The sequence below is a fragment of the Ranitomeya variabilis genome, chromosome 2 (assembly GCF_051348905.1).
Source record: "Ranitomeya variabilis isolate aRanVar5 chromosome 2, aRanVar5.hap1, whole genome shotgun sequence".
Classification (NCBI taxonomy): domain Eukaryota; kingdom Metazoa; phylum Chordata; class Amphibia; order Anura; family Dendrobatidae; genus Ranitomeya; species Ranitomeya variabilis.
In genome coordinates, this window is record NC_135233.1 from 41,765 (window position 1) to 49,224 (window position 7,460).

Genomic DNA, 7,460 nt, shown 5'->3' on the forward strand with positions numbered 1-7,460 from the left:
AGGAGCCTGGGGAAGATTTTCTGGAAGAGTCCTTGATACTTTAAAAAAAAAAAACAGTGCGATTTTTGAGAAAATCTCGATTTTGTGAAAAATGTCACATTTCCCCTACTTCCACCCCAGGGGGGCGTCAATATGTTGTAAAGCACCCCAAGGCAGTGACCTAAGTGGGGGTGAAGTTTGCGGGGCGCGGGCGGAAAGTTGAATTTTTGGATGAAAATGCATATTTTCATACTTTGAAAATTTCAGGCGTGTGTCAGACTTCCAGGAGGGGGAAACCGCTGGAGGCGTACCGATGACGCTTCCAGGAGCCTGGGGAAGATTTTCTGGAAGAGTCCTTGATACTTTAAAAAAAAAAAAACAGTGCGATTTTTGAGAAAATCTCGATTTTGTGAAAAATGTCACATTTCCCCTACTTCCACCCCAGGGGGGCGTCAATATGTTGTAAAGCACCCCAAGGCAGTGACCTAAGTGGGGGTGAAGTTTGCGGGGCGCGGGCGGAAAGTTGAATTTTTGGATGAAAATGCATATTTTCATACTTTGAAAATTTCAGGCGAGTGTCATACTTCCATGCGGGGGAAACCGCTGGAGGCGTACCGAGGACGCTTCCAGGAGCCTGGGGAAGATTTTCTGGAAGAGTCCTTGATACTTTAAAAAAAAAAAAACTGCGATTTTTGAGAAAATCTCGATTTTGTGAAAAATGTCACATTTCCCCTACTTCCACCCCAGGGGGGCGTCAATATGTTGTAAAGCACCCCAAGGCAGTGACCTAAGTGGGGGTGAAGTTTGCGGGGCGCGGGCGGAAAGTTGAATTTTTGGATGAAAATGCATATTTTCATACTTTGAAAATTTCAGGCGTGTGTCAGACTTCCAGGAGGGGGAAACCGCTGGAGGCGTACCGATGACGCTTCCAGGAGCCTGGGGAAGATTTTCTGTAAGAGTCCTTGATACTTTAAAAAAAAAAAAACAGTGCGATTTTTGAGAAAAATCTCGATTTTGTGAAAAATGTCACATTTCCCCTACTTCCACCCCAGGGGGGCGTCAATATGTTGTAAAGTACCCCAAGGCAGTGACCTGAATGCGGGTAAAGTTTGCGGGGCGCGGGCGGAAAGTTGAATTCTTGGATGAAAATGCGTATTTTCATACTTTAACATTTTCAGGCGAGTGTCATACTTCCATGCGGGGGAAACCGCTGGAGGCGTACCGAGGACGCTTCCAGGAGCCTGGGGAAGATTTTCTGGAAGAGTCCTTGATACTTTAAAAAAAAAAAAACTTAGTGCGATTTTTGAGAAAATCTCGATTTTGTGAAAAATGTCACATTTCCCCTACTTCCACCCCAGGGGGGCGTCAATATGTTGTAAAGCACCCCAAGGCAGTGACCTAAGTGGGGGTGAAGTTTGCGGGGCGCGGGCGGAAAGTTGAATTTTTGGATGAAAATGCATATTTTCATACTTTGAAAATTTCAGGCGTGTGTCAGACTTCCAGGAGGGGGAAACCGCTGGAGGCGTACCGATGACGCTTCCAGGAGCCTGGGGAAGATTTTCTGGAAGAGTCCTTGGGACTTAGTGCGATATTGAGAAAATCCACATTTGAGAACAAACAGAGAGCTCAAAACTTTGAAAAACGTCAGACCGCTGTCAGACTTCCAGGCGGGGGAAAGCTCTGAGGCTGTACCGAGGACACTTCCATGGCCCCCGGATTGATTTTCAAGAAAGAGTCCTTGGGACTTTGAAATTTTCCGGCGAGCTGTTTTTGGCTTCCGGGAGCCGTAGAACTTTGGGAAATCGATTCCGCTCACCGGTTCAGGGTGTTTCGAGCTAGTCCAGGTCCCAGCTACGCCGCCTGGCCGCCAAATTTCGCAAATTCGAAAAAAAAAAAAATAGAACCGGAATGAGGAAATTTCTGGCCGCCGGATCCGCCGCACGGCTCCAGGAGGTCGGACACTTTTTGACTTTGTTCCCTTAAAGTGGGGGTCGGTGTCTCACCATGCAAATACCCAGTTTTGCACACCAGCTGCAGGATATAGGAGAGAGAGGTTCCTCTCGGCCCCGACCAAAATCCGTTGTTTTCGTGGTTCCTCGACTCGGGTAGGCGGTTTGGCGAGTACCCCCTTTTTGCATGGAAGTTCGCACTCGCGCCGAGACCAGGCTTCCGCGGCTCCAGGGGGACTTTTGCCGGTTGTCCGTCCCGAGTCCGAGACGCGTTTCCTGGGTCGCCCCGAGCCCAAACGGACCCTCCCCACGTGGGTTCCAGTCCTCTGAGGGCGACGGACGTCAGAAGGGGGGCAGATCCAGAGTCCTCGTCCGCAGGAGGGCTCTGGGAGGGCGGATCGCTCCCTCTGACTTTGTCCCCTCGGAGCGGGCTCGGCGTTTCTCTGTGTCGGATGTCTCCCGCTTCCGCGCCAACGGGGAGACCTATGAGAGAATCGCACCGCGACCCGGCTTCCGTCTCGAGGGCGCCCGGAGCGCGCCGGACACTCGCTTCCAGGACTCCAGGGGCACATTTCTTCCCCATCTCCCCCGAGGGGAAGGACGGAGGCAGGGGTTCCACTCGAGCCCCTGCCCTTTCTTCCGATCGATCTGGCTCAGCGCTCCCGGGTGGGGAGGTGGTGCCACTCGCTCGGCCCGGGCTTTGGAGCCCGCGCCGGTTTACGGCGGGCGGTCTCCTTCCTCTGTTACCCCCCCCGGGTTTCAGGCACTCGTCCTTGGGCGCGCACGCCGGCGGTCGCCCTCCCGTCTACGGACGGAGGTGGCCGAGCTGTGGGGAGTTTGACCCGAACCGTGGTACGGCAGCGGTCCGACGACCCGCACGGGCGAACGGAGGGGCGCCCACCCACCTCGGCGTGGGGGCCCGCCGTCCGAATCGCTCCCCGCGCGGGGCAGCACAACGATCTTCTCCGAGGGCGGCCCTTTGACTTCCAGATGCGCAGCTCGTCCGCGGAGGCCCGCGCCGCACCCCAGCGTCCGAAGGGCGGCCTCCGCGGTGGGCATCGGCGAGAGCGGCGGCGGTGGGTGGCTCTTCCACGCCACTGCCGAGCTCCGCATTTTCCAGTCTTTTCCCGAGCCCCTACGATAGTGGGGGGATGACAGACCCGTGGGGAGGCGGGCGAGTGGGTTCTCACCGCGCGGTGTGCCCCGTGACCGAACGCCTTCGCCTTTCCCCCCTCGTCCGTTGTCCTCCGAGGCGGCTCGGCAGGGAGCGCGAGAGCGAGAGGGAGAGCGAGAGAGAGACCAAGCGGACGCTCCGGAGCGAGAAGGGAGGACGGAGAAGGAAAGACGAATCGAAGGGGGGCACGAGTTTTGGCAAAGGGAGTACCCGGCGTATTGCCGCCCCGGGCTTCTTCTGTTCTCAACAGTCGAGGCATGGCTTTGGGGGGAGACGCCGCTCGGTCGGTTACCTTTGAGGTTACGGGCAAGAGCCCGGGACAAGGGACTATGCCGGAGGGCGACGCCGACACGGCCAGGCCGACTACGCCCCGCGCGACCTCCGCGTCGATGGGGCTTGCGCCGGAGCCGCGGTGGACCCCGACGGCCAGCCCCCCTCTCCCACTCCTCGCGCCCGTCCGCCGGTGGGTCGAGGACCCCCCGCGGTGGAGGCAGGTCTAAGCCAGACGGCGGCGCCGCGCAGGCCCCCCACGCCCTGGCCCCTCTCCCCAGCAGCGACTCTGTGTGTCGCCCCGGGAGCGGTGGGTCACGAGGCAGGGCGGCCGTGGCGTCCTCCGGAGGCCAGTCACCTCGCCCTTCCCGCGCAAGGGGTGGTCTTTCACGACAGATGCCCTCCGTTCGGGAGGCCGGGTCTAAGCCAGACGGCAGCGCCGCGCAGGCCCCCCATGCCCTGGCCCCTCTCCCCAGCAGCGACTCTGTGTGTCGCCCCGGGAGCGGTGGGTCACGAGGCAGGGCGGCCGTGGCGTCCCCCGAAGGCCAGTCACCTCGCCCTCTCCGTGCAAGGTGGGTATTTTCCAGACGCCCTCCGCATCGGTGGCTTCGCACTGTACAGCGTGCACGATCTCACGGTGGCACTGCACTCGCCGTTCAGGCTCCCCTTTCCCGTGGGTTACGCCCCCAGGACGCCGCCTACCGGCACGGACGACGACAACAATGAGGATTTCCCTTCCTCTGGTTGCCCTTCCCGCTGCGGGGCTTCCTCCGGCCTCTCTCCCCCTCCGGGTCCGCTCCCTCGCCTCAACGCGGTTGTGTTGGGGAGCTACCTGGTTGATCCTGCCAGTAGCATATGCTTGTCTCAAAGATTAAGCCGTGTAAGTGGTTCTCCTTCCACTTTGCCAGGGCGCTCTGCAGGGCGGGGGCGTCGAGGGCACGCGAGGACAGCGGGCGGGCGACGTCGGGAGGGTGCGGGGAGCCCCTCTCGCTCCGTCGCCCAGGAAAAAGACGCCCGGCCTCGCGCCGATGATTGTTGCCCTGACGCTGCCTGCCGAGGAAAAACAAGAAGCCCCCCGTGCACGCGAAAGGCCGTCCCGGGTACCATTCTCCTGTGCGCTCACGTACCCCTCCCCGGGGTATGCGGGTCTGGGTGGTAGGTCGAGAAGCCTCGAGCCCTCCTTCGTTCTCCTCCCCGCTGGAGGGAGGGACATGGGAGGCCGAGCGCCCGGGGCAACAGGGCCGAGATGGAAAACCCCTTTTGACGCACCCCAGTCTTTTGCGGCCGGCCGACACGAGAGTGGGAAAAAAGGGGGCGCCTCCGAGCGTCCCAGACCCAGAAAGCGCGACTCTTAACGGTGGATCACTCGGCTCGCGCGTCGATGAAGAACGCAGCTAGCTTCGAGAAATAGTGTGAATTGCAGGACACATTGATCATCAACACTTCGAACGCACCTTGCGGCCCCGGGTTGCTCCCGGGGCTATGCCTGTCTGAGGGTCGCCCCTCCGTCGATCGCCTCCGTGGCGCGGCTGGGGTCCCGTCGCAAGGGTGACATCGAGGGAGGCCCGAGGCTACGTGCCCCGACGCCCTCCCCTCCTTTCTCCCTTACGTCCCCCCAAGGCCAGACCCACCCGCCCTGGGCCCACCCGATGGGGTTTACCCTCCGTCACTCCCCCCCCAGGAGCGTGCCGCGAGGCTGTCTGTGGAGACACAGGGCTGCCTCCGGCGACGAGAGGGCGAAGACCGAAGGTGGGCGCCGGACCTCCCCCTCCTACGGGCGGCGTGGACGGGCAGCTCGTGGACTCGACTAAAGACCTCAGATCAGACGTGGCGACCCGCTGAATTTAAGCATATTACTAAGCGGAGGAAAAGAAACTAACCAGGATTCCCTCAGTAACGGCGAGTGAAGAGGGAAGAGCCCAGTGCCGAATCCCCGTCCGCCCGGCGGGCGTCGGGAAATGTGGCGTACGGGAGACCGGACCACCCCGACGTCGCTCGGGGGCCCGAGTCCTTCTAATAGTGGCCCCAGCCCGCGGACGGTGGTAGGCCGGTAGCGGCCCCCGGCGCGGCGGGACCCGGTCTCCCCGGAGTCGGGTTGTTTGTGAATGCAGCCCAAAGCGGGTGGTAAACTCCATCTAAGGCTAAATACCGGCGCGAGACCGATAGCGGACAAGTACCGTGAGGGAAAGTTGAAAAGAACTTTGAAGAGAGAGATCAAGAGGGCGTGAAACCGCTGCGATCTATTGAAAGTCATCCCTCGAGACAAGCTTTTGTCATTTGCCTCCGATGCGTATCCCCCCCTCTAACGCTGCAGGGGGGAAGCGGGAACCCCTCCGGGGCACGGAGACCACGACCGGACGTACAGGGGTCTGATCAACCCCTGGACCGTACGGGCTGCTGGCTGCCGTGCCTGCCGCAGGCGAGAAGCGGGAACCCCTCTGGGGCACGGAGACCACGACCGGACGTACAGGGGTCTGATCAACCCCTGGACCGTACGGGCTGCTGGCTGCCGTGCCTGCTGCAGGCGAGAAGTGGGGAACCCCTTCGGGGCACGGGGACGGACGTACCAGGGGACTGATCAACCCCTGGACCGTACGGGCTGCCGTGCCTTCCTCAAATCGCTTGACCTGAACAAAAGGTCCATTTTTTGTGATGACCGTGGTGGAACATTGGAGGTGTACCGATGATGCTTCCAGGAGCCTGGGGAAGCTTTTCTGGAAGAGTCCTTGACACTTAGAAAATTTTGGGCAATTTTCTAAGGGAAAAAAATCACAGGTCAGTGATTTTAGACCGAGTCAAAGAGGCAAAGATGAACGTAGATTTGAATATTTTTATTCATGACAGACCAAAATTGACAGATTCACATGGGCTTTGTTCTCCTGAATGGGATGAGCCGAATATTCTCGAGACTATACGACTCAGTAGACTCAGTAGACTCGGGTGACTCGGGAGCACTTTCCGTGAGGTCTACCGGCTCGTTATCCAATTCACTGGTCGATGCCATTACTGGGGACAGAATCTCGGCGTCATCACGATTTCCTGCATGCCCCTCAGACTCGTGTGACTCGGGTGCACTTTCCGTGAGGTCTACCAGCTCGTTATCCAATTCACTGGTCGATGCCATCACTGGTGACAGAATCTCAGCGTCATCACGATTTCCTGCGTTGAACACCAGCTCTTGGGCATGGCACATATCGGTCAGGGTCTTCTCCCGGTAAATTCGCTCGGCCACGTCGTTTGTATGTGCCAAGTACCGAGCAAACAATCGCTTTTCACAATCCGTGTATTGTGACAAAGTCCATGTCTCACATACCCGCCGTACGAGGTGGCTGGTGATGTTTGTGAGGTTGTAGCTGCGGAGAAAAGCATATCGTTAGTACCGGTTGCTACGTACGGCTGTGGATCACTTGACTGGTGGCCACCTTGCCTTGAATGGTATCGTCTGAGTCCCACAGATGGATTTTCTATGACCTTCCTGGTACACGTCACAAAAAAGTTTGTGATGATCTTTCGGCCAGCGGTAAAGACCGGCCTGACATGTTCCGCATATGCTTTGAACCACTGAAAAAGAAAAAAAAAATGTTAATCTCAAGCCAGAGGGCACCCCTCCAAAAGGCGAGTGGGGTTGCCTGGGTTCCCTGGCTTTGAGAAAAGCTTACCGATTCCTCTTCCTCCGAAAGTACGAAAGTTGCTACCTGAGAGGTGGAACACTTGTGAGTCTTCACACCCACAATTGTCTTGCGCCTTCCGTGGTACATGTGATGGATCCTCTCATTCCACTCTGAAACCTACGATGTGAAAAAAAGGTGGAAAAATATTGAACCGGTTCAGCAAATACCGCTGACCCACAGGGCGCGACGACTTACCGTCATGTTACGAACGACACCCGGTCTTTGGAGATGTTTTAGAATCAGAAGGGCTTGGAGGTACAGTACGACTTCCCGGCGATCTACTTCCGATCCGCCATCTGTCACAGCCTCGACGCTAGCTAGAAATGTTGGCCTTGCCTCCTCCAGTATCATTTGGCAGTCCTTGGGTGACTTTGATGGCTTCATCAATATATCGTACCTGTGGGGAAAAATGAAGCC

At 58.0% G+C, this 7,460-nt stretch overlaps 1 non-coding gene across 1 annotated transcript; it reads left to right on the forward strand.

Annotated features, from left to right (window-relative positions):
• Window positions 1-4,718: 4,718 nt before the first annotated feature.
• Window positions 4,719-4,872, forward strand: LOC143810513 (5.8S ribosomal RNA). The gene has a single exon (XR_013222964.1). It is a non-coding gene; the product is annotated as a 5.8S ribosomal RNA (ribosomal RNA).
• Window positions 4,873-7,460: the final 2,588 nt, after the last annotated feature.